The sequence below is a fragment of the Equus caballus genome, chromosome 23 (genome assembly GCF_041296265.1).
Source record: "Equus caballus isolate H_3958 breed thoroughbred chromosome 23, TB-T2T, whole genome shotgun sequence".
In the NCBI taxonomy this organism is placed as follows: Eukaryota; Metazoa; Chordata; class Mammalia; order Perissodactyla; family Equidae; genus Equus; species Equus caballus.
The window spans coordinates 54,910,096-54,936,793 of NC_091706.1; the positions used below are offsets into that span (position 1 = coordinate 54,910,096).

The 26,698-nt window shown below is 35.5% G+C and overlaps 1 long non-coding RNA gene across 1 annotated transcript in view; it reads right to left on the reverse strand.

Annotated features, from left to right (window-relative positions):
• The window catches only part of LOC138920384 (uncharacterized), an 87,539-nt gene that overhangs the window by 45,543 nt on the left and 15,298 nt on the right, over positions 1 to 26,698 (reverse strand). Inside the window, exons 2-3 of the long non-coding RNA XR_011431479.1 lie at positions 7,239 to 7,345; positions 5,107 to 5,318 (exon numbers count right to left, since the gene is read on the reverse strand). This is a non-coding gene — a long non-coding RNA (uncharacterized lncRNA). The remainder of the gene's footprint in view (positions 1 to 5,106; positions 5,319 to 7,238; positions 7,346 to 26,698) is intronic.

Consider the following 26,698-nt stretch of genomic DNA (forward strand, 5'->3'; position numbering starts at 1 on the left):
ACTTGCCCATGATCATCCTGAGGCAAGATATGGATAGAATCTGGATTCGAGTTCAGGTCTATCTAACTCTGGCTAGCACCTGCATTCTTCATTATTACACTATAGTAACTTGTGAGGTGTATATTATTGCCTCCATTTTATGAAGCATAAAATTGAGCTACTTGTCCAAGGTTAATGTGTCTTTCCCACTTGCTCATGGACTACTTCAAGGCAAAGACCGTCTTGGTCACTTTTACATCCTCATCCTGGCACATAATAGTCAACATGTACAAAATGAATGAAGTTGACCATGGTCATGACTTCAATTCACCTCTGCTGTTTTTGAGATGTTTGTAGTTTTCTCTTCCAATCAGGGTCTTCCCAGACAGAGCCCTTAATGTAATAAAAAGTCACCTTGAACAATCTGTAATTTATCCAGTGGATCAGTATTCACATTTTTTTAAATACTTGCATTGCAAGCATGTTAAAGGAATTAACGAGTTTTGGGGAGAGATTTTTCTGGGCAAAGAAACTATGTTATGAGCACTTTAGTAAGCACATTAACTCCTTGAGCCTGCGTGAGTAGTACTTCACCTAAGCAAATGGTGCCCTAGTGGCTTCCATTTTAATGAATTTCCCAAAGATGATTGACTCATCTTATCTGCTAAGATCATTCGGTGAAATGATCTGAGTCACTCCGTGGGAGAATTGATAAAAATGCAAAGTGACTGAAATGAAAGAAAAACATTCTGAACTAAATGAAGACCTTCCATGAGGTTCAAGTTCTTCTCTAAGAAAATTCAGCTATTAATCTCAGATTGCTCTACACGTGACTGAGAACCAGGCAGTGAGCTGTTGCTTAGGGCCTGTGATGTGGTTACCTTGAATACGAGTTGAACAGCCAGTTTAGTTAGCAAGTTTTAAAAAGAAGTATTCTCTGTTACAGCTGTGGCAGCTGTTCCTTCTCAAGCAGAGAATTAAGGCACTCAATTTACTAGTAGTCAAAAGCAACATCAGATTGACAAGGATAGACTTTTTTTATTAGTCTATATTAGTTTTCCCATTCCAGCAGGTAGAACTAGCAAGATATATTTTTTTTAAACTTTCAACAAATAAAAACATCCTTTTTTTCAAGGTCCTAAAAACAGTGCACACTCATCTTGTTAGAATTATAGCACACAACCCAACTGCCTCCTGCCCCAAACCCTAACTCCGGTCCTCTCTCCAATCTACAGTAAAATTAAAACTATTTTAAGCTACTTTATGCACCTGCACTGAAAATCATTTTTATTACAATATCTTACCTAAATTAGCCAATGTTTTTGTTTAATATGTATATGAAGCCCTTTAGCCTGTAAATTTTCTTCAAATTATTTAGCTACAAATGTGACCACTTCTACTTGCTCCTTAGAACAGTTGTCGTTGGTTCCTTAAATGGAATAGTGCGTTATCAGTGTTAGCGAACAAACACTGTGAAAGTGAAGTGAGTCAGCATAATCATGCCCTACTTTATTGGGGAGTAAGCCAAGGTAACGAGAAGCAGTGACTTTGCCAATGTCAAACACGTCAGCAAAAGGACAACTTGAAAACCCTGAGCCCATGAATCGCCATCCAATTGCTTAATGTGCTGAGCCAAACTGCTTCTCTTTAACATCTGAAAGAAATGAGTTATTTCCACACATCACTAAATATAACAGCAGTGAAGTTAGAACCTGCTGTGTTTTCATGGGACAGTTTTTAACATGATTGTGTTGCCAGATATATTGGTGCAACCTTCTCATTAGAAGAAGCACTTCATATTAACTATCAAAACTTACATTCTACAGCAGTTTTCTAACTCTTAGAAGCCATAAATTTCCAAGGAGCCACACCAGGGGCTAGCAAATGGTGTGAGGGGAGGAAGAGGAAGAAAAAGAGGAGCTGAGAAAAAAGGATGAGAGATCATATATCTTCTCCTTATAACCTTTCAATGAGAGAAGTCTCAGGGCTTTAGATATGAGAGTTTCCCATTGGCTTTCTTTTGATGAAGAAGAGCTCCTATGCTCAGAAAAAATTTGAAAACTACAAATGCACACTGAGGTATAATATCTTTTACATTTTATGCTAATGTGCTAAAACTTGTATATCATTTGTATAGATCTAGAGACTATAGGGATCAAAGAATGCCATCTGCAGATTACAATGAAAATGGGAGATGTTGTAAGGGAGGATTTCTTATGAAAATATACAACCCTCCTTTTAAATTTGTGCTAACAGATATATAGGTAGTCTAGACAAATTTTAAATTTGAGCAGCCAATAGAAAATAACCCCCAAAAGCCCTCTGCATGTTAGTATCCAGCTGACTGTGGTTAGGGAAATCAATGTTATTAAACGGAAACGGCAGTTATAACCATAAATTAAAGACATCATGCTGAAGTCTAAGCCTCAGAGAGAAGATTGTAGTCATTCATTCAATCAATTCGTCAATACCTAGAGGAGTATTTATTGAGTCTTACTGTGGAACAAGTGGCTGTTCTATGCTCTAGGGATTAAGCAGACCAAACATCCAGCTCCTGACTTTATGGAGTTTAGGTTGTGTGGAGAGAGAGGGCAGAATATGGGAAAGTAGGGAAGACAGATATTAAACAGACAGTCCTTGTAATAACTAGATATATCATCAATATTAGCTCCATAATCAAGGTGCCTATATCAAGCAGCCTTCAAGGAGCTTGTAACAACACAAATCTTAGAAACACACACACTGTTGCAACAAAGGCCAGCACTTCAGAGACAAAGTTAATGAGGGTTGTGGGCCTGGATTTTTGTCCGTCATCTGCCATAACCTCACCCTCACTTGCGATTACATTCCCTATACTTTTTTCCCTGCCAAAGCTACTAGTTTAATCCCTGACATGCAGTACACGGTCAGTGAACTTTTGTTGAATACATGAATGAGTTTGTTAATATGAAAAAATTTCGTAATATATGCCCAGACCCTCCTGATCAGCTAATACTTTCCAAATGGTTATTTAATTAGAATAATATGTTGCCTTTTTCACACAAGCTATAAGGAAGCTTACACTGGCATTTTGATTCAACCACTGCAGAGAATAGAAAATTAAAATGTTGAATTAGTACATAGCATTTAATACCAGGACACATTTTATTTTTCTTAATCAAGAAATAAGTTGTAAATTTTGGTTTTGCCATAAGAGGAGGGGAGCAAAAGATGCAAATAGTTTACTTATACATAAGCTTTCTTTTCCTGATTATAAAAGCAAAAAAAGAAAAAAATATTTCCGTGGAAAAGAAAATAAAAAGGGAATAAAATTAATACCATCTCTAATATTTTTGGTGTATTTCCTTCTGGTTACGGAGAGAAATAGAGAGAAGAATATTTTGAACTTAGACTGTTAACAACAATTTGAAACCAGATTACTTTGCACTGAAACATATCATAAGCCTTCTCAAAAGTCTTTAAAACTTTTTTAAACATTGCTTTTAGTAGGTGCACCTCATCTTAGCTTATTGAACACTGTCCTACCATCATCCACTTAAGTTGTTTTATTTTGTTAATTGTATATTCCTAGGGTGAAAAGTTATGTGCAATGATCTAACTGAATTTTGTCTGAATCTTTTATTTCCTTTGGACTTCTCCTGGAGTTATAGGGCCAACATATAGGGTTTTTTTTTTTTTTCCTAAGATGATATTCCAGATGAAATGGCTTTTTAGTCACCTCCCCTTGTCCTATCACTCTCCCATCCTAGAAACTGATTCTCGTTTGACAAAGCCTAAAGCACGCTGACCTCAGAAATGATCGACTAATGAAGATATGGTGCTACCATGATCGGTTTGTGGAATTCTAAGCTTTCATTAGGAAACTCCGACACTGTGCCACCTTTAGTTCTTACAATAGTGGCATGTGGATAAATCATATTTAGCACATGATTATCATCTCCTAATGCATACATCGGCCGTTTGCATGTGTGTTCCACTGTGGGAGCTCCGTATGTAGACTGTCTTCTCTGTTTAGAGAGCAGGAGAATTTGAGCCTTTTTAGTTCAGTTTTGTACTGCAGCACCATTTCTCTATTTATTTTACATGCTTGTTTAAGAATGTCCCAGGGTGATACCAACTCATTCATTCACTTATTCAATTTTTTTTAGTCATTTAACAAATATGTGAACTTTTCTGTGTATTGAGGATAGAGGTGTGATAGAAAACAATTAGTTATATTAAAATGTTTGGAGGTTTTATATAAAAAAGTTACTCAAGCAAGCAATTTTAAAAAGTTAATTATAGGGGCCAACCCAGTGGTGCAGCAATTAAGTGCACTCCTTCCACTTCGGTGGCCCAGGGTTCCCCCTTTCGGATCTTGGGTGCAGACATGGCACCGCTTGATAAGCCATGCTATGGTAGGCATCCCACATATAACATAGAGGAAGATGGGAATGGATGTTAGCTCAGGGCCAGTCTTCCTCAGCAAAAAGAGGAGGATTGACAGTTAGTTAGCTAATCTTCCTAAAGAAAAAAAAAAAGTTAATTATAGAGCATAACATAAACTTTGGAGGATAAGAAAAAATAATAAAACAATAGAAACAATAATCCAATTCATAATCAAATATTATATCTCTTTGTGACTAACAAGGCCAGCAGCAGTTCTATTTTGAAACGAAAAAGATTGTGTAGTGTCTATAAGATCTAGCAGATACCACCAGACTATGTCATGATTCTCATGACATAGTCAGTGATACAATAATATTATATTCACAGATGCCTCAGTCAGACTGTTGGAAAATAGACAATATAATGTTGAAAAGACCCATAATTAGAATAAGGAATTATAATGTGAAACCTTTTTCGCAGTGCTTCACAGAATATAATTTCTGCTTTCATTTTCATGATGGAGCACCTATTTTGAATACCTCACTTCACTATACAAATAGAATTTTATTTTTTCAGAATTTAATTATTCTGATAGTTTAATCTAGGAAGGTAGACCAGGTGGTATTATGATGGAAATCTCTGGTAGACATGGGGATGTGCCACCCAGATATCATTTTAAGGAAGACCTTGTCGCCCAGCTACAAGGAGTGACATCAGGAGAGAGCATTCAGCTTTCCACTCCTTCAGCGTCTGCCTCACCTGCAAAGACGATTTGGCTAAAGGTCAAGCACTTCCCAAGGCGGCCTGCCTCCAGTGACGAGTGAGACGAAGGATTGCAACCACATGTGAGCCACTGTCTGTAGAGCTCTCTGGAGGGCTGGTGAAGGCTGTGCCAGGCCTGCATTACAGGTTGACATCTTCCTCTCACCAATGCTGCTTCTGAAGGGACTTGATGGACCAGAACTGCATGACTAAGCAAACACCCATTGCAAAGACATTAGAGAGAATGTTACAAGGGATCAAATACAGCTTTCTAAACTTTATAAAAGCTCACAGAGTGGGATGAAATCATTCTTCTCTAATTCCATAAGATAGCACATGTAAAGCGCTCATCTGAGTCCTGAACATGGAAAGGTTATTTCAATCACTCAGTTAATAATTTCTGGATTACAGGCCCCGCCTGCAATAGGTGCTAAGGGTGCAAAGATAAAGGTCAGGCCCAGCAAGGAAGGAATACATAGATGGGTAGCAAGACTGAAGGTCTTATGGGTCCCCGGTATGTGTTAATTATGACTGAATAGCAAAAAAAAAAAAAACAGAATAGCAGAAAAACATAAAGGAGCATTTCTTGTCGCCTAGGATTTCAAATTTCTGTGCTCAAGGATATAGCTACAGAGCACCACCACCCAGCAGAAGTCAAAAAGCATAATAAGAGCAATACACGGTGCCCTTTCTTGCAGATTACTAAGAACAGACTTCACAATTTCTCCAATTCTTTTTCCCATGAGACTTGTTCTTCTCAAAGAGAAGCACATTACAAACTAATTATTTAAATAAGTTACTCTGGAGTCTTGCTGACACAAGAGAGGATTTGTGTACGTTTTCAAGCTGTTCTTTTTTATTTCTGATAGGGACAAGATAATGGGCCAGCGTTGTGTCTTAGCAAAGAAAGCTGAATCCATTCACAGACATAAAAAATGTGAATGCCAGATCCAGATGAGACTTGAGCCTGTTTGGGGCAATCTGTAGACAGGCAAAGATTTAGAACGTACAGCCCGCTATCCAGGATCAGCTACTTAAGTTGCTGGGAAAAATTAAAGATTCCTGTTGTTCAAAAACAATTAGGATTTCAACACAGCAACAGGAAAACATTAAACCAAGTGCAGCGTCTGTCTGAGCATGAGCCCTGTGCAAGTACAGGTATAAACCTGTGAAACTGGCATTGCCGCTATCTTTCCCAGTGAATGGTGGAGAGACCAAGTGTGATTTTTCTGCATGCTATGGCTGACACAGAATAAACCCTCAACAAATATTAGCTAAATGATTAAATATAGTGACTGTAATTTATATTTTACCTGTCACGCTCAACCTACCAGGGAAAGGGAGTCTCTTTAGATGATAGCTTCAGCCTAATAATGCCTGAATTTTCCATGATGCTTTAGATAATTCTGGTGGCCCTCAAGTTCCCCTAGTTCCAGTCTGTTCTGATCTTGCTTTTCTTCCCTTTCCCATACTCAGAATATACACATATGGTTATCCCAAAATATTTTGGCCAATTTATGAACATTCATGCACTACAATAAAATAGAAATATTGACAACCTTAGAATTTGGACAATATAGATGGAAACAAGATAAGACCAAAGAAAAAGATCATATGCAGGTACACAGTCCATAAAAGCCTATATATTAATAAATTAATATGCATACTTGGCTCTGAGGTTCCCAAAAAGCAAAATGAAGAAAGGTATAATTAGCTTAAAGATTCACGTTGTTTATAGGAACAAAGTTGTATAAATATATTGAATAAGCAGGACTTGTAGGTTCACTTATAAGCAACAAGTTGTTTCATTTTGTTTTTCTGTGGGGCAAGTTCTTTCCCTTCCACTGAATGGAATTTGGGGCAAATCACACTAATTTTGAATCACTATCAGGTGGTAAAAGGTCCTCCAGTCAGTAATTTAAATGTCTAACCTGGTAATTTAAGTGCCTAAAAGAATCAATATGTCAAGCTTTCTCAAAGTCATAGCTACTCCCCTCACCAGAACATATTTTATTTAAGAGTTTGTTGCTTTAATTCATAGCTAACTCTTTCGACATATGATGTTATTTGGTGCCTCAATTGAGGTAGGCATGCTGGAGAACAGGGGAGAAAGACAAAGAATTTCTTACTTGACTAAAGCTGTAATTCTGTGTCAAGATCTCTGAATTTCACATGTGTTTCAAAATGATGCATTTTCTTGTAGGACGTTCTGTGGGTTCTCAGAAGGCTTGCGTCACTGGGAAAGAAACAGTGTGTTGTGGTCAGTATATTATTCCTCCATTAAAGAAATATTAGGTTCCCTGACCCTTGCCCCTCTAGTGATCTTCTTGCTCAATATTTAAGACAGCCCTGCACAAGCTCTCCATTGTATGTGGTCTAAATCTGGTCCACAGGAAACTTTCATACATACTTTGCTCTGGCAACATCTAGCCTTACATAGCGATCTCTCTGTTGTTCTACTGTGAGAATGATTAGCCTTCCAGGCTCCTCCTTGAGAGTTGCTAAGCTTGGTAGGACATCAGTTGACTTTTGCCTCCACATTTCAGCAAAAACATCATAATTTCTCCAAGAGGTCTTCTTAAAGTTGCTCTTTGAATTGAGATGAAGGGAGAAACCCACTTACAAGATGAGGTCTCACAAAACCAACTCTCTCCAAAGAATCATCCTTTAACATCCCACTTGCTAACGTCTTTATATCCTTGTTGTGATGAGGAGGTTGAGTTGCAGAACACATTTTCTCCAAACTTACTTTGCAAGTCGTTCATAGTGGTCTTGTATTTCAATTTAGTATATGGCATATACTGTTTTGGGGCTTCACTTGAAACTGAGAATAACATAGTTGCACTTTCACATTCTTTTACAAATGCATATGATTTGTTTTCCAGGAGAAACAAAGATTTTCTTTTCCTAATACTTAGATCTAAAGATATTTATAACTGAGGTCTTTATATAAGGCAACTTATAATAAATAATAACAATGATAATAATAACAACTACCATTTAGCAAATACCTACTGTAAAAGTATGTCAGAAGAAATTCTGAGAAGGCCAAATATGCAACATAGAGTAAAAAAAGAGGTTATTTTATCAGGGGAATCAGTAACATCCTGGGAATATTTTTGCAAATTTTGTATATAAATATGTATGTGTATTTTTCTGAGAAAAACAGCCTTTGCTTATTGTTATTCTCATAAAGTGAATCACAAAAAATGGTTAAAGTCATTGACTAGGAGGGTGACAAGATCAGCATTGCTTATACAAATTATGGAACCTCACCATAGCTCTCACCAGATGAAACGGTCATCAATAAAAATGGTCAAAAGATAAATAGATGTCAAAACTGCTTGCAGCTAAATTTTTGCCTCTTTTTCTAAAATGACTTTGTACTTTAGATTCACTTGCAAAAGTTATTAAAACTTTGAATGTTCAGGTGCTATGCAGAACAACTAATAGGATTTACAGTATCCTGGGAACCTGTTTTCTCTCTCTCCTCTCTCTCTCTCACTTTTTCTCTTTCTCTCTCTCACATACACTCTGAAGTTTTCTAGTTGATTTGGTAAGTAAATAGGTTTGAGAATCACTCTTTTAGAGTCCTAGTTCTCAGTTGGGTAGGATGGGCAAACATCACACAATTTTCAAAATACCTGGAGAAATTTATTAAACTCTACATATTGATCCCCTTCTCTTCACTGAAAAATGAAAATGGTGCTCCAAGGAGATCAGTTAGGGGGCAATAATAAGAATCCAAGTGAGGGACTATAGAGATGTAAGTCAGAGCAATGAAAATGGGAAAGACAGGACATGGATTCAAGATTTTTATCCAGGGGCTGGCCCTGTGGCCGAGTGGTTAAGTTCGCGTGCTCCGCTTTGGTGGCCCAGGGTTTGGATCCTGGGCATGGACCTAGCACCGCTCATCAGGCCATGCTATGGTGGTATCCCACATAGCAGAACTAGAAGGACCTACAACTAGAATATACAACTATGCACTGGGGGACTTTGGGGAGAAGAAGAAGAAAAAAAAAAAAGATTGGCAACAGATGTTAGCTCAGGGCCAATCTTTAAAAACAAAATATATTTTTATTCAGCAATATTAACTATGGAGATTAACATTTCATGATCCATAAGATCCCATTAAATGACTGTAACACCAGAGATAATACGGTCTAATTACACAGAATACTTGAAAATATACATTTACCTTGAAACCTCCTATGTTTGTGAATTTGAAGGGATATTTTGAGTGGCATTAAAAATTTTGTGAAATTTTGGGGGCCGGCTCTGTGGCCGAGTGGTTAAGTTCGTGTGCTCCACTGCAGCGGCCCAGGGTTTGGATCCTGGGCGTGGACATGGCATTGCTCATCAGGCCACGTTGAGGTGGCATCCCACATCCCACAACTAGAAGGACCTGCAACTAAGTTATACAACTGTGTGCGGGGGGAGGGGAGGGCAGGTTGGGGAGATAAAGCAGAAAAAAAAAAAAAGATTAGCAACAGTTGTTAGCCCAGGTGCCAATCTTTAAAAAAAAAAAAAAAGAAAGAAATATTAAAAAAAAATTTTGTGAAATCTTGAACTTTTGCATTTTGAAATGTCTACTTAAAGATATATTTACCATATAAATTTCTAGTCTTACACATTAACTACATAAATCTTTGTTATTTTGTACATTTGTGACACCAGATATTAGTATTTCTGGGCACTTTACATACTTTTTAAAAATTCTTCTTTTCATGCATCCAGATACTCACTCCCATGAAGACATCAGATGGTTTTCCTATTACTGATTATCAGTGTTTCCACTCAGAGATGAGAATAAGAGTGGTGTATTTAACTTGACTATATTCAAAGTCTAAAATGGTACAGTTAGAATAATATTGGAAACACCCCCTCCCTTGATTTCAATCACATTTTCATTCATGCCTCCCGCCTTACGTCAAATTGAAGTCCTCCTCTTACAATAGTATTGACTCTACCAGTCATTGGAAGCCTATTCATAGTCTGCGAAGTGTACAAAACTCCCCTTGAAAAAGCTACTTCAGAATTTTGCTCCTTGTGTCGTGGACATTCATGTGATGTTTTCAAACCAAGTAGTTCTTAACTACATATAAAAATCTGATTCATACAGACATATCATTGTAGACAAGTATATGGAAGCATGGTGTTTGCTTTCTTATTGTTTTATCACACTGGAAAACATCCTTAAATTGGGTGATGGGAGGATTATGTAAATTCCCCTTAGGTGAGCAGTTCAATTGCCATCAGAAATAGGGGACTAACCAGATGAAAATACATCTTGATAAAAGGAAAATTCTAGCAGTTCATTAAAAGGACATTAAGTGCATATGAGCATGTCATAATGGTATTAACTCTGAAGTTCTACCAGCATTTTTTTGCTTTTCTGTAGTCACTCCTTGAGGATCTGGTTTTGTCCTAGTTGGGGTAGAAGGGTAAATTGCATGATCTAGGGTGTTATTTTTTCCTCTGATTCCTATAAACTCACACATGCGGCAGCTGTAGAGATGCATAGTGTGGTCCCTGGGTCGTTCTACTTGCCCAGTAGGAGTGGTTGGCTTCACACAGAGAACAGGTCACTCAAACACTAACTTTTCCAAATGATAACACTGAAATTCTAGAATAGGGGTGGACTGAACCAAGAAATTGTGGTTCTCTCTAGATAAATATTTTATGCCTGATCTGTTGTAGCTCATTCTATGGAAAAAAGAAAATAAACTTTATTTCCATGTCGAGCTTCTCTTATTTCTTGGGAAAGCATTTCAGGTACTTGCTCCTCGGTGGCTTGCGATATTTGAAACATGAATTCTGAATTTGTGGCTTATCAATAAAAACACATTGACTTTCACAGAGGTTGTCTGGTGAATTCTAGTACAGGAGTAGAAACATTTACTTACATTGTGTTCACAGCTGATAAACTGCAGTTGCTAACAGTTTGTTAATTAAATCTTAGTTAAGCTTTGTCCTTCCTGCTTAGAAATGGGAACTCTTAACATTTCAGGCTGCAATTTGCATGCATCAGTCAACACAAATTCTGAACAAAGTGCTTGTTTAGGTAATAAGATAAGGAGGTGCCCTCTCCACATTTCAGCTCTAACCGCCTCAGAGGCACCATTTCCCAAGATTCCCAGCTGCTGCTTGTTCAGGCAGCTCTGTGGTTTGCGCTGCATATTAATTTCTGTTCGACACGGGAATTCAATTTGTACTGTACATTTCATTTCTTCACAGATTTAGATTTATTTCATGTTCTCTGCTTTTAATTAACTCTCTGGCACAGCTGCTGGACAGGATAGAAAAACTCATTGCTCTCCCTGTGTTATGAGTACACCACCAATCATTTGCCACTTAGATGGTGGTGCAGGAGCTATCAGTTTCTATGGCAACCAGAGCCGTGGTGATTGATTCCTTGCCAGTATGGCATCACCACAGGGAGTGCAGCTTGTGATTTTTCTATGCTCACAACATCCATCTAATTAAAACAGGATTATGGAATCATCCCAGTATATGTTCGACAACTATACCGCAATCCATTTATGTAAATGTCAACACTATTAAATACAGTGGTCAGAGTGTTTAGGAAGAAACATTCGTTTTAGTCTTTGGTTTGTGCATTGGAAAGCGAGTGCCCAACCACCTGGTTTTGGCTATTCTATTCTCTTATATGGTAGCCTTCAATCCAGCACAGTCATTTTGTATTTGATTTTCAAATGAAGCAAAACCAAATGATTACGCTTCGACTGGTGCAATTCTAGCTAACTCTAGAATGCTATAATAATCCTAACTTGGAAATTGGTTAATTAATTTAGCGTGTTTGAATTATTTATTCATCAAAAGGTCTTAATTCACATGATTGATTTCCCTTTCAGTGTTCTCCCTTGAGAGCAGAAGGCTATCCTCCTGCTCTCATGATTTCCTCCCCACAGAGCATCCCTTACATCCTCTAACAGTACCTTGGATTTGGGGATGACTCACCTATCAGGTGAGATGAAAGACACAGTATTCACAGTTGTTCATGAAGGTGCCAGATGACAAAGGCAGCTCAGGGATTTTGGGAAGGGCTAAATGGGGAGGCGAGCCCTCTAGAGAATTGTGAGATGTATATGCAAAGTAAAAAGGAAGGACAGAGGGTGACAGATCTGTTAGCAATGTTGTTTCATACATCAGAATTTTTGCTGGATGAGGCTGACAAAATACTCTGTTAACGTGAAAAATGACAGTCTGCACTACCTAATAGCTTCATGTTCCTGTGCGTTTCATTTTCCAATGTATTTGTATGTTATAGAAACTACTACTATGACATATATCAGTGTGTGCATATATATAGGACATATATATAAGTATGTGCTGTATACATATACATGTGTTTTTTTCCCCTTGCCTTCACATATGTTATATGAAGAAATTGCGCATCCAAATGATACCATGAGAGGTACCTCTGGTTAAACTTTAATTATTAGTACTATATTTTCCAAAAGTTTTGTGACATTTCAAAGTTCTCATGAATTGACAATAAAATTACTCCCAAAGCAGGAAACTCATAAAATGACAAAAAATATATAAAACATTTTGACTAGAGAAAGAAAAAGGATTCTAATATCAGAACAGCCATCCACAGAATGTGGTGATCGGTTGAGATAAAATTGATGGAAGTAGGAGTGCCTCACTGAAGATAACTTTGAAAATACAAATTGTTCTCTGATTGTGATATTGCCAAGAGTGACAATAGATAGTGGGTGTGATTCGCAGTATTTTCTTTATCTTGGGCACACAATTTATACTACATGTATGTATCTATACTAGACAATAGTACGTTCACTCCTCATTACAATATACGTTATTTATTGCTAATTCATTGATATGAAGCTGACGAGCATCCATTTTAACCATAACAGCAGCAGCAGCATTCACCTATTATAATGTCTAATCTACTTTCAGGTGTTTATGCTATTACCAATGAGTCCTTTGCCCCAAAAGAAAATTTTTATTAACACATATCAAAAAGATATTTTTGACGATTTCATTTTGAAAGGCAAAAATTATATATTACAAATCCAAAATGTTTTAGGATAATTTTGAGGGGTTTTTTTCCAAGTAATGTGATGAATAAATTAACATTTTTAACTGTCTAATTATTTTTCTTATTTAACCTCAAAGAATGTAAAACTATGCTTTCCTTAAATATTCCTCTGTTAAAATGATGTAGTATGTTCTCTCCCACAAAAAGAGGAAGAGTATATCAGAAATTTGTATTGCTTAATTTATATATAAATGCTGATATCCTCACTGAATACTTGACTAATAAAAATAGAATTACACAAGCTAAAATTAGTAAAATTTTAGGCATATTATCTCTGTCTGTCTCTATAAGCACCCCCTGTCCTGAAAAATTATATTTTATTATAGATTTTAAATAATCGATGTCTGCACTATTCATAGGTAGAAACTGATATTTGCTTGACTAGTCACAAAGTTTATCTAAAATACAGTTGAACATGTTGGATGAGAAATAATGAAAACGTATTTCAGAACCTAGAATACCCTTGAAAATTATATTTCCTCTCTCTCTGAATAACATCACAAGTATTATTTAGATATCTGTTATTTTATACATTTTTATGCATCGTTTTTATGGCATCTTTGATGACATATCGTAGTTTCTAAAAACGAAACTATATACTACTTCTAAGCAAAGTCTTTTTTGAGAGTTTATTTTTTAAGGTCCTTACAGCAAAACTGGAGTAAGTGAAATATTGAGTCAAGGACTTGGTTATACTGCCTTCCAGATGGCTGGAGACATATTTGACAAGGCAGGTGCCATGTTAATCTGACAGCATTATTTCTTTTAAGTGTGTTTCAGGTTGATGGAACCCAGGGAATCATTACCCAACTAGCCACCAAGCAGGGAACAGCTGGTCAACCCAAGATCTATACCTGTGAGTGCACAGACTTTATTCAAGTTTTGATGGCCTGGAAAAAATTAGAGAAAGAGCCTTTCCTCCTTTTCTTTCCAAGTGAAACAATTGAGAAACAATGAGCAAAACATTCTTTGCTGTTGAAGTGAATGTTCTCAACACAAACTTCACTCCAAATACAGTTCAATTGACTTGGACCAAAGGAAATGTTTCCAAATTAAACTTTTTCATTTGTCCTTTGGCATCTTTTCTTTATTTCTGCATGTGCTGGCATTAAGCTGGATAGGCATGGAAATATGAGCCTGAGAACAGCAGCTCACCTCTCAGGAGTCTGGAAAGGATAGAATGAGACATGTACAGATTTAAATTTGAGTTTTATGAGTTAAATACATAAACAGTAAATAGGTGGATAGATAAACAATAGAAATTTTAAAATACAGAGAGAGACAAAGATGAGAGATAAGTAGCTAGGTAGATGGATGATAGATAGATGAACAAAGGTTTGTGATGTAAAACGTAGTTTTAGTACGACACTTCTAAAAATGTTAGACTGTCTCTGATACAGAAAAGCAGGAAAGGATGGGTTCACAGGCTGGGTATACCAGCCTTAAGTTGGCCAAATACATAATAGTTACTGCTTATTGACTACTTGCTGTGTTAGATGCTGTGTAAAACAGTTTTATGAAATTGTTTAATTATTACAACATCCTTGTGAGATAGGTATTCGTCGCTGTTTTGCAGATGTGGAAGCTAAGACCTAGGGAAGTACAGTCCTATGTGCATGGTCACAAAGATGGCGCATGGCAAAGTAGGAATTCAAATTCAGAAGCTCTAAGTGCAAACTTTTGTTATTATCGTATTGCCTAGCACACGAATGCCTGGTATGCAGCATAAAATATGACCTGGAAGCATTATAAGAGGCTTCGGAGGAGGCCATGAGCAATCAACATGGTTCCAGGAAACTCTGTGACCATCTGAGAAAACTTAAATGTTTCTAGCATATTCCCTAAATCTGCTAACTTGTGCTGAAGCCTGAAGATAACACATTCTTTTCAGTGTTGTCCCGGACTCCAGGGTCACAGAGGGATGGTGTTGGTCCTTGGGTAGAATTCTGTCATCCATATAAAAGAGTCAAGGTCCAGAGATGAAGATGGCAGCTCCTCAGGAAGTAATAAACAGAAATACAAACATCCATTAAATCCTCTTTCTAATCACCTCCATTTGATCTGGATTCATTTCTTACCATGTGGCTTTGTCGACTTCAGCTAACAGTTAAAAATTTACGTACTAAAAATATTTGGGACAGCCAGGAATCACATAGTTATTTTAATTAGATATGGACATATCACTTTGGTATTTTCTAATATATGTGCATAGTATATAAACATTTTTAATAGCATAATAACTCAAGTATTGGCCAGGAATCCCTTGTTCTTTGCAGATCTAGTTAAACTTGGTGTGAACCGACATTACACAATCTTGTAGATTCTATGAATTGTATAAATCACTCCTGTTTTTCTCTCTCTTGGTGCTCCTGCATCACTTTGCATTTGCTCTTCTATTCTCCCCCAAATCAATCTGGATGTAGATTCCAGCTCTATCACCAATTCCCCCAAAGAAATTAATTTGATAATTTTATTGAAGATTTTTATACCCCGGGAAAAAGTGACTCTGAATATGATTGTATCATATAGTTATAGTCTTTCCCATCTCACTAATTCAATGCCCACTTCCCCTCCTTCTAGTTTCCTCTCTGACTTGTTGTAGAAACGAGGATATTCTTACCTTTTATGTATGTAAAATGACTGGGGTCCCACTTTCTACCAAGTTTAGACTGGCGTCTCCTTTTCTACACTTGCTTAAATATACTTCTTTCCTAAAAGAAATTTCAGTGAACAGAATGATTTCCATCTTATCATGAGACTCTCATATTTTCTCCCAGTTATATGTTTATATATATTTTCCTCTATCTTGTTAAAAGCGTATGAATGCAACCTCTAGCATTTCAATCAGAATATAAATTTATGAGATTGTTGTTGTTTTTATTATTATTATTGGCCTAAATGAACAATTGAAATTATGAACTTAAAGGTCTAAAGCAAACTGTATTACAAAAAGACCTTAAATCTTGGGGATTTTTTTCTCCTCAGATTTAGGTTTCCTCTTCTCCTTGACTAAAATAATTTAGGGGAAAAAATGGTAATGTGCCAGAAGCTTGATTTTTTTTAAACAAGAAAAGTAACCAAACCTGGTAAATGAAGTGGATTTAGTAAGTAATATGATTTTCATGAAACGTCATTGGATCTTAAGTAATCAGCAAAAGAAAAATACTGTTTCTAATTCAGTATTCCTAGCTGCAATCATTTTTTACAATTTCTTCAGTGTTATTCTTTTTAATTATCAAGTAATATATTCCCCTTGTTAAAAAGTTCCAGCGAGATTTAAGCCACTGAGGAGATTGAGACTATCCCTCTTTCCCCTACTTTGTGAATCTTTTCCCCATAGGTAACAGCTACGAAAAGTTTGATGTAGATTTTTCTAGTTAATTTTTCTGTATATGAATAAATAAAAAAGAAGTACAGGACAATATAATTCACATTTTGAATTTTATTATTTAATAATATACTTTAGATATTGGTTTATATAATGTTAAAATAATAATATTTAAATAATAATGTTTATTATTAAATAATAATAATAAATGATAATGTTTATATTTCATAATATGCTTTAGGTATTGTTTTATATACCCTAATTTGTTGGTTTTATATACCATAAGTCATTTTCTTCCATAATGAAGGATGCATAACGTGTCAGTTATTATCAGTGTATCTACCACAAAGAATGACACTGCATGTATACCTCTGCATACATATGCAAGCATTTCTTCATAACAGACTCCTAGGAGCACATTTGCTCTGTCGAAATTAACACACATTTTAAAATTCGATTGATACTACCAAACTGTGCTTAAAAACACTTAATTGTGTTTAAAAAGCAAGGGGTGAAATTTACCAATTCAGTATCTAATTTACCAATTTAAAGATTTTTCTTTGCCTCGGTCTTCAATAATGGTTAGACATATTACTGCACAATCTGATTTTGTTTGTATTTAAAGTTTTGATATTTTATCACAGACTTTTTTACACTGATTTTTATTTTTTTAATTTTTACATTAAAATATTATTTATCTTAATTACTAAGGCTTTTAGCAATATGTTCCTTAGTTTTCCTTGTTTTAGAAGTTTGTAAAATTGATATCATACTGTGTAGTCTGTGTAGGAATACTGTGTAGGAATAACTTAATTGTTTTCAATACTGTATTCATACTAATATTTCCCCATTCCACTACTATAGCATTTCATTGTGTGAATGAATACATCACAAATTATTTATCCATTTTTAATAGCTGGCCTTCAGTTTTTCCCAAGGTCTTTGCTATTATGGACAAGGCTCCTAATGACATTCTTGGACACATCTCCTAATTATTAATGTGCAAACATATATACCTAAGTAAAGAATTGCTGAGTCGTAGGGTATATGTGTGGGAAAGTTCCAATTTTCAAGATAACAACAAATTATTTTCCAATGTGACTGCGCTATAATGAACATAAAGTTTTAGTTTTAATAGTTGTATGCATTATTTTATGATTAGTACATTTATTTTATCAGAGGTAAGGACTCCTTCTCTGTCTGTGACATCTTGCATTTTCCAAAAATGAGCACGACAAGAAGCCCATCCCCTATAATCTTCTATCATGTGACCTCATCCTTCTCCAAGCTAGAGGTGGAATATAATTCCCCTGCCCCTTAATCTAGACTGGCCTTAGTGACTGTCTGAGCAGAAGTGACATTCTGGGACTTCTGTGGCTAGGACACAGAATGAGTCTCTTACAATGTTCCCACTGTGGGTAACTTACTTTCAGATCCCAGCCACCAGGCTCTGAGAAGCCCACGCCACAAGGAGAGGCCACCTGTAGGCAGTCAGGGAGATTGCTTCTACTGAGCTCCCTCCCAAAGTCAGAACTGGCTGCTGTCCAGGTCAGTGGGCCATCTTGGGTGTCCAGCCAAATCAAGCCTTCAGAAAACTCCAGCCCACTCACTATCTGCCCATCCACTATAACCACGTAAAAGACTTCAAGTGAGATGACCCAGCAATGAGAGATAAGAATAAATTGGTGGGGTTTTTATAAATTATTTTTTTATTGAGGTTATGATAGTTTACAACCTTGTGAAATTTCAGTTGTACATTATTTGTCAGTCATATTATGGGTACACCACTTCACCCCGTGTGCCCACTCCCCACCCCCTCTCCCCTGGTAACCACTAATCTGTTCTCTTTGTCCATGTGTTTATTTATCTTCCACATATGAGTGGAGTCATACAGAGATTGTATTTCTCTATCTGGCTTATTTCACTTAGCAAAATACCCTCAAGGTCCATCCATGTTGTTTTGAATGGGACGACTTTATTCTTTTTTATGGATGAGTAGTAGTCCATTGAAAATATATACATATTTGTATATATATATATATGTATATGTATATATATCATATTTTCTTTATCCAGACATCAGTCAATGGGCACTTAGGTTGCTTTCACATCTTGGCTATTGTGAATAATGCTGCAATGATCATAGGAGTGCATGAGTCTCTTTGAATTGCTGATTTCAAGTTCTTGGGTAGATACCCAATAGTGGGATGGCTGGGTCATATAGTAAATAAATTGCTGTTTTAAACCACTACGGTTTAGAGTAGTTTGCTGTATAACAACAGATAACTAGACTATCACTCTAAATACGGAAATAATTTGCTTTGTATTCCTCTAAAATTTGACACAAAAAAAATTTTAATATCCATATCCTTAATCCACTTGTAGTTGATTTTTGTTTATTGTGAAGTTACAGACCCAATTTTATATCCTTCATAAGGTGAACAATATAAAATCAGGTTTCTTGTAAAATTTTTTATTTTTGTTTTTAAATGTGGTTGTTTCTAGAATCTCTTAATTTGATTTGGGTTTATAGTTTCATTGAGTTTTAGGTTAGTACAAAAAAAATTTAACCCATGGCAAATTCCCAAAATGTAATTTGTTGTACATGAAGCATCTAAAATTAGTCATTATTAGTTAAATAAATGTATTACTAAGAAGGCAGGGAATAATAGTTAACTACAACCTCTTAAAGATCAAATAAATTATATTCAAATCTCATGCTCACAAAGTCACTGAACGTTTTTATCTCCTTAAAGGAAACGACGGAACTGATATTTCAGAATTTTTGTGGTAATGAAATAAAATAATCATATTAAATTACTTAACATTAGAGACTGGCATAAATTAAATTCTTAGTAAATGGCATCTCTCTTGGCCCACAAAAAGTAGAAAAGAAATTAAGTAATTTGTGAGAAAATGTGTTGGACTTGAATCTATACCATTTTACCTGATGTGTCTTTGAAATAGAGCCTTGCATTTTCAGAAAAGATTTAGGAATAAAAATGTCTATCTTGCTTTATAAGACTAAATGTGTTTCTAAATCCTTTTCTATACACCATATGTGATGCTTTTAATTCCATTTTCCAATGTTTTAAATGATCAAACTAAACACGTTCTTCTGAGAAAATGTTTCACCATAAAGAATAGTAATAATTTAAAAATATTATGATGTATATTTTGGAAAACTGTGCCCTTTTCTTCTGTATCCACAATAGTAAATATCAAGCCTTTACTTTTTTGGCAGTGATTTGATTTACAGTTTGCTTAATCTGTTTATGTACATAAAGAGGATAGACAAAAATAAAATATTTTCCTCAGGATCTCACATTCTGTTATAAAGAGCTCTCATATGTATAACCAAATAGTTGCTAGAGTATAATCCTTTAACTTAATTAATGTGAAATTTAAGCTGCTATACTTTTTATAAATAGAGTTTACATTTTAGAGCCATTTTAGGCTTGTAGAAAAATTGATCAAAAAGTACAGTCAATTCACAAATACGCCCTTACCCCACCCACACACAGCTTCCCCTATTATTAACATCTTGCATTAGTGTGGTACATTTTTTACTATTGATGAGGCAATATTGACACATTATTATTATTAAGTAAAGTCCATAATTTATATTTGGATTCACTTAGTGCTGCACATTCTATGGGCTTTGACAAATGTTTAATGATATGCATTCGCCATTATAGCGTCATACAAAATAGTTTCACTGCCATAAAAGTCACCTGTGCTCCACCTGCTGATCCCTCCCTCCACCCATGCTACAGACAACCACTAATGTTTTTACTGTCTCCATAGTTTTGCCTTTTCCAGAATGTCATACAGTTGGAATGACATAGTATGCAGCCTTTTCAGAATGGCTCCTTTCACTTAACAATATGCATTTAAGATTCCTGCGTGTTTCTCATAGCTGGATAGCTCGTTCCTTTTTATCACTAAATAATATTCCATTGTCTGGATGTACCATTGTTTATCTATCCATTCACCTGTTGAAGGATATCTTGATTGCTTCCAAGTTTTGGCAATTATGAATAGAGCTGCTATGAACACTCATGCAGCTTTTTGTGTGAACATCTATTTTCAACTCATTTGGGTAAATACCAAGAAGTATAATTCCTGGATCATATGGTTAGAGTATATGCAGCTTTGTAAGGAACTGCGAAACTGCAATCCAAAGTGGCTGTTCCCCTTAGCAATGAATGCAAGTTCCTGTTGCTCCAAATCCTTACCAACATTTCGCATCGTCAGTGTTTTGGATTTTAGCCAGTCTAGTGCGTGTGTAGTGGTATATTATTGGTGTTTTAATTTGCAATTCCCTAATGTCATTGATATTGAGCATCTTTTTATATGCTTGTTTGCCACGTGTATATCTTTTTCATGAGGTATCTGTTCAGATCTTTTGCCCACTAATTAATTAGATTGTTTGTTTTCTTATTGCTTAGTTTAAGAGTTTTCTGTATATTTTGGATATCAGTCCTTTTTCAGATATGTGTTAGTCAAAGATTCTCTCCCAGTCTATGAGTTGTGTTTTCATTTCCTTAACATGGTCTTTCACAGAGAAAAAGTTTTCAATTTTTATGAAGTCCAATTTATCAATTTTTTCTTTTTATGAAAGAATCATGCTTTTGGTGTTTATCCAAAAATTCATCAACTCAAAGTCACCTAGAGTTTCTTTGGTGTCGTCTTCCAAGATTTTTATAGTTTTCTGTTTCACATTTGTGTCTATGATTCATTTTGAGTTAACTTGTGAAATGTGTAAAATCTATGTCTAGGTTTTTTGTTTGTTTTTTTTTTTGCATGTGGAAGTTATTTCAGTACCATTTGTTGAAAAGACAGTCCTTTCCCCATCAAATTGCCTTTGCTGCTTTGTTAATGATTAGTTCACCATATTTAGGTGGGTCCATTTCTGGGCTTTCTCTTCTGTTCTGTTGCTCTGTATGTCCATTCTTTGACCAGTGCCATACTCTCTTGATTACTATTGCTGACAGTAAGTCTTTAAGGTGGGTAATGTCAGTCCCCCAATTTCGTTCTTGCCCTTCATTCTTGGGTTGGCTGCTCTGAGTTGTTTGCCTTTCCATACGAACCGCAAAAATAGTTTGTTGATAGCCATAAAATGACTTCATTGGATTTTGATTAAGAATGCTTTGAAACCATAGATCAAGCTTGGAAGAACCGATATCTTGACAATATTGAGTTTTCCTGTTCAGATGTGGAAGATATCTCTCCATTTATTTAGATCTTTTGATATTTCTTTTATGTGAATTTCATAGTTTTTCTCATAAAGAATTTGTAAATGTCTTCTTAGTTTTATACCTAAGTATTTCGTATTTTTGATGCTAATCTAAATGGTATTGTGTTTTTAATTTAAAGTTTTAATTGTATACTAATGGTATATAAGAAAGCAATTGTCTTTTGTAAATTGACCTTGCGCCCTACAAACTTGCTATAATCACTTACTAGTTTCGGGAGGTTTTTTTGTTTTGTTATTTTAGGAAGATTAGCCCTGAGCTAACATCTGCTGCCAATCCTCCTCTTTTTGTTGAGGAAGACTGGCCCTAAGCTAACATCCATGCCCATCTTCCTCCACTTTATATGTGGGATGCCTACCACAGCACGGCCTGCCAAGCAATGCCATGCCTGCACCTGGGATCCAAACCGGTGAACCCTGGGCCACTGAAGCAGAACGTGCGCACTTAACAACTGGGCCACCAGGCCAGCCCCAAGGAAGTTTTTCAACATTGATTCTTTGGGGTTTCTCTACAGAGAAATCATGGCATTTGTAAATAATGACAGTTTTATTACTTCCTTCCTAATCTGTGTCCCTTTTGTTTCCTTTTCTTGTCTTATGGTATTAGCTAGGATTTCCAGTACAATGTTGAAAAGCAGTAGTATAGGACACATCCTTGGCTTGCTCCTGATCTTAGTAGGAAAACATTTACTTTCTCTTTATTAAGTGTGATGCTAGCTAGAGGTGTTTTGTAGATATTCTTCATCAAGTTGAAGAAGTTCCCTGCTATTCTTAGTTTGCTGATAGTTTTATCATGAATGGGTGATGGATTTTGTCAAATGGTTTTTCTGCATTTATTGATATGACCAGGTGATTTTTCTTCTTTGGTATGTTTATTTGAGCATTGTTGGATTCAATTTGCTAACATTTAGTTGAGGATTTTTGCATCTATGTTTATGAGAGATATTTGTGTGTATTCTTTTTCTTGTAATGTCTTTTTCTGGTATTTATATAAGTAACACTGGCCTCAGAATGGGTTAGGAAGTATTCCCTCTGACTGTATCTTCCAAAAGGGACTAGAGAATTGGTATAATTTCTTCCTTAAATGTTTGTTAAAATTCACCAGTGAGCCCCTTTGGGCCTGGTGCTTTGGTAGGTTTGAAAGGTCATTAATTATTGATTCAATTTCTTTAAAAGATGAAGGACTATTCAGATTATCTATGTATCCTTGTATGAGTTTTACTATATTGTGTTTTTCAAAGAGTTGGTCCATTTTACCTAGGTTACCAAGTTTGTGGACATAGAGTTGTTCATAATATGTCTTTATTACGCTATTAATATCCATAGAATCAGTAGTGATGACCACTCATTTATTTCTGATATTACTAATTCCTGTCTTCTCTTGTTTTTACTTAGCATGGTTTATAAATTTTCTTTAATTTAATTTAACTTAAATGTTTTTAAGACTTTCAGAGAACCAATTTTTTATTGTGTTCATTTTCTCTGCTGATTTACTGTCTTCAACTTCACTACTTTATGTTCTAATTTTTATTATTTCTTCTCTTCTGTTTACTTTGGATTTAATTTGCTCTTCTTTTTCTAGTTTTCTAAGCTGGATGCTTAGATGACTGATTTTAAGATCTTTCTTCTTTTCTAATAAACCATTCATTGCCACAAGTTTCCCTCCCAATACTGCTTTTTCTTCATTCCACAAATTTTGATATGTTGTGTTTTCATTTATTTAAAATATTTTTAACTTTCTCTCGAGATTTTATGTTTGTCCCCTGGGTTATTTAGAAGTCTTGGCTAACCCCTCCATTATTTTCTGGTTTTTAGCTGCCTGTCTTGATATTGATTTCTAGTTAAATCCATTATGATCTGAGAGCATATTTGTATGATTTCTGGTCTATTCAATGTGTTAAGTTGTGTTTTATGCCCTAGAACACAGTCTATCTCAGTAAATACTCTATGTGAGCTTGAGAAGAATGTGTAATTTGCTGTTTTTAGATGAAGTATTCTATAAATGCCAATCAGATCCAGTAGCTTAAGGGTGCTGTTGAGTCAAACTACGTTCTTAGCGATTTTCTGCCTGCCAGATCTGGCAAATACTGACAGAGGGGTGTTGAAGTCTCCAACCATAGCAATGAGTTTGTCTATTTCTCCCTGCTCTTCTCAGTTTTTGCATCATGAATCTGGACACTTTGTTATTAGATCCATACACATTAAAGATTACTACGTCTTTTTGAAGAATTGACCCCTTTATCATTATGTGATATCCCTCTTTATGTCTGATAATTTTTCTTCCCCTGAATTCTGCTTTCCCTACAATTAATACTGCAACTCTAGATTTCTTTTGATTAGTTTTAGCATGGTCTATCTTTCTCTATCCCTTTACTTTCTGTATCTTTATTTATTTATTTTTTTGAGATTTTCTTTTTCTTTTTTTTTTCATTTTTATCCCCAAAGCCCCTCAGTACATAGTTGTATATTCTTCATTGTTGGTCCTTCTAGTTGTGGCATGTGGGACGCTGCCTCAGCATGGTTTGATGAGCAGTGCCATGTCCGTGCCCAGGATTTGAACCAACGAAACACTGGGCTGCCTGCAGTGGAGCAAACTTAACCACTCGGCCATGGGGCCAGCCCCTCTGTGTCTTTATTTTTAAAGTGGGTTTCTTGTAGACAACATATAGTTGGTTCTTGTTTTTTTTATGCACTCTAACAACCTCTGTCTTTTAATTGGTGTATTTAGACATTGACATTTAAAGTGATATTGGTATAGTAAGATTAATATCTGCCATATTCGTTACTGTTTTCTATTCATTATTCTTGGTTATTGTTGTTTCATTTGTTTATTTGTTTCCCATTGTTTTCTGCCTCTTCTTTTTTAATTATTCATATTTTAAAAGTATTGTTAATGTGATGTATCACTTTGATGATTTCTGGATATTGAACCATCCTTTCACCCCTGGAATAAATCCCACTTGATCATGTTGTATGATCCTTTTAATGTATTGTTGAATTTGGTTTGCTAATATTTGGTTGAGGATTCTTGCATTTGTGTTCATCAGGGCTATAATTATGCATTTTATATGATTCTACTTTCTATCCTCTCTTAGAAAATCTATATATATATTTCTTTTCTGCTTTTTAAATAATTTCCCTAGAGTTTATAATATACATCAATAAGTAGTCCAAATCCACTTTCAAATAGTTTTATACCACTACATGTGTAGTGCAAGTACCATATAACAGAGTAGTCCCAATTCCTTTCTTATAGAATTACTGTCATTCACACTCAATCATAATCAATTAATATATTGTTACTATTACTATTTTGAATAAATTGCAAGATAAGAATAAGAAGAGCTACAGATTTTATTTTAGCTTTGTATATTTCTTTTCTAATGCTCTTCCTTTCTTTATGTAGATTCGATTTTCTGACCTATATCATTTTCCTTCTCTCTGAAGAATTTCTTTAACATTTCTTGCAAGATAGGTTTACTGGCAATAAAGTCCCTCAATTTTTGTTTGTCTGGGAAAGCCTTTATTTCTCTTTTACTTTTAAAGGGTAATTTCACCAAAGACAGAATTGTAGGTTGGTAGTTTTTTCTTTAAACTCCTTAAATATTTCACTCCACTCTCTTCTTTCTTGCGTGTTTTCTGAAGAGAAGTCCAATGTAATTATTATTCTTGCTCCTCTATATTGCATATGTTTTTCCCCCACTGGTTTCTTTCAAATATTTTTTAGTCTTTGATTTTCTGCAGTTTGAATATAATATGCCCAAGTATAGATTTTTTATATATATATTTATCTTGCTTTGTGTTTACTGTGCTTCCTGGATCTTTGGTTTGGTGTCTATCGTTAATTTTGGAAAATGCTCTGCCATTATTACTTCTAACATTTCCTGTCTATTTCTTCTACTCCTATTATTCCTGTTAACATATGTTGTACATTTTGTAGTTGTACCATGTTTCTTGGATATTTTGTCCCATTTCCTTCATTCTTTTTTTTTTACATTTCAGTTGCAGAAGTTTCTATTGATATTTCTTCAAGCTCTCTGATTCTTTTCTTGATCATGTCCAGTCTACTGATGAGCCCATCAAACTTCTGTTACAGTGTTTTTTGATTTATACCCCTTCTTTTTGATTTTTTCTTAAAGTTTCCATCTTTTTGCTTACATTACCCACATGTTCTTTTGTGTTGTCTGCTTTTTCTGTTAGAGCACTTTCTATTTGTTCATTTCTTGTTAGTATCGTCAAGTCAACTCTGACTCCTAGTGACCCTGTGTACAGCAAAGTGGCACCCTGCTCGGTATTTTTACACCATCCTCTCACCTTCCAGCACTGTATCAGACAATGCTCCACTGCTGTACATAAGGTTTTTATGACCAATTTTTTCAGAAATGGATGGCCAAGTCATTCTTCCTAGTATGTCTTAGTCTGGATGTTATGCTGAAACCTGTGCACCATGGGTGACCCTGCTGGTGTTTGAAATACCAGCGGCATAGCTTTCAGCATCACACCAACACACAGCCACTATGACTGGGTGTCCCCTTGGAATTTTAATTCTCAATCTTGTCCACGTAGAGCGTCTAGAAATTCATCAACTGCAGTTTAAGTCTTCTTAACCCTGTAGTGGCTCCAGCAATGGTTTCTGACCCTGGCCTCCTGCTCTGGAAGCTGTACTTCTCTATATCTGCCTGTCTATCTCCTTAATTTTGGAGGTAGCAGTTTGCCATGTGATCTCTATTTTCTAAAGGATATAAGAAGAGTTGTTGATTTTCAGTTTGCTTATATGTTTTCTTATTGTGAAGATAGACATGAGACCTTTCAAGTTTCTTACATCCTGGGCCAGAAACCAGAACTCTTCTATACTTTTTAAAAACTTTTTATTTTGAGATATTGCACATTCACATGCAGTTGTAATAAATAATACAGA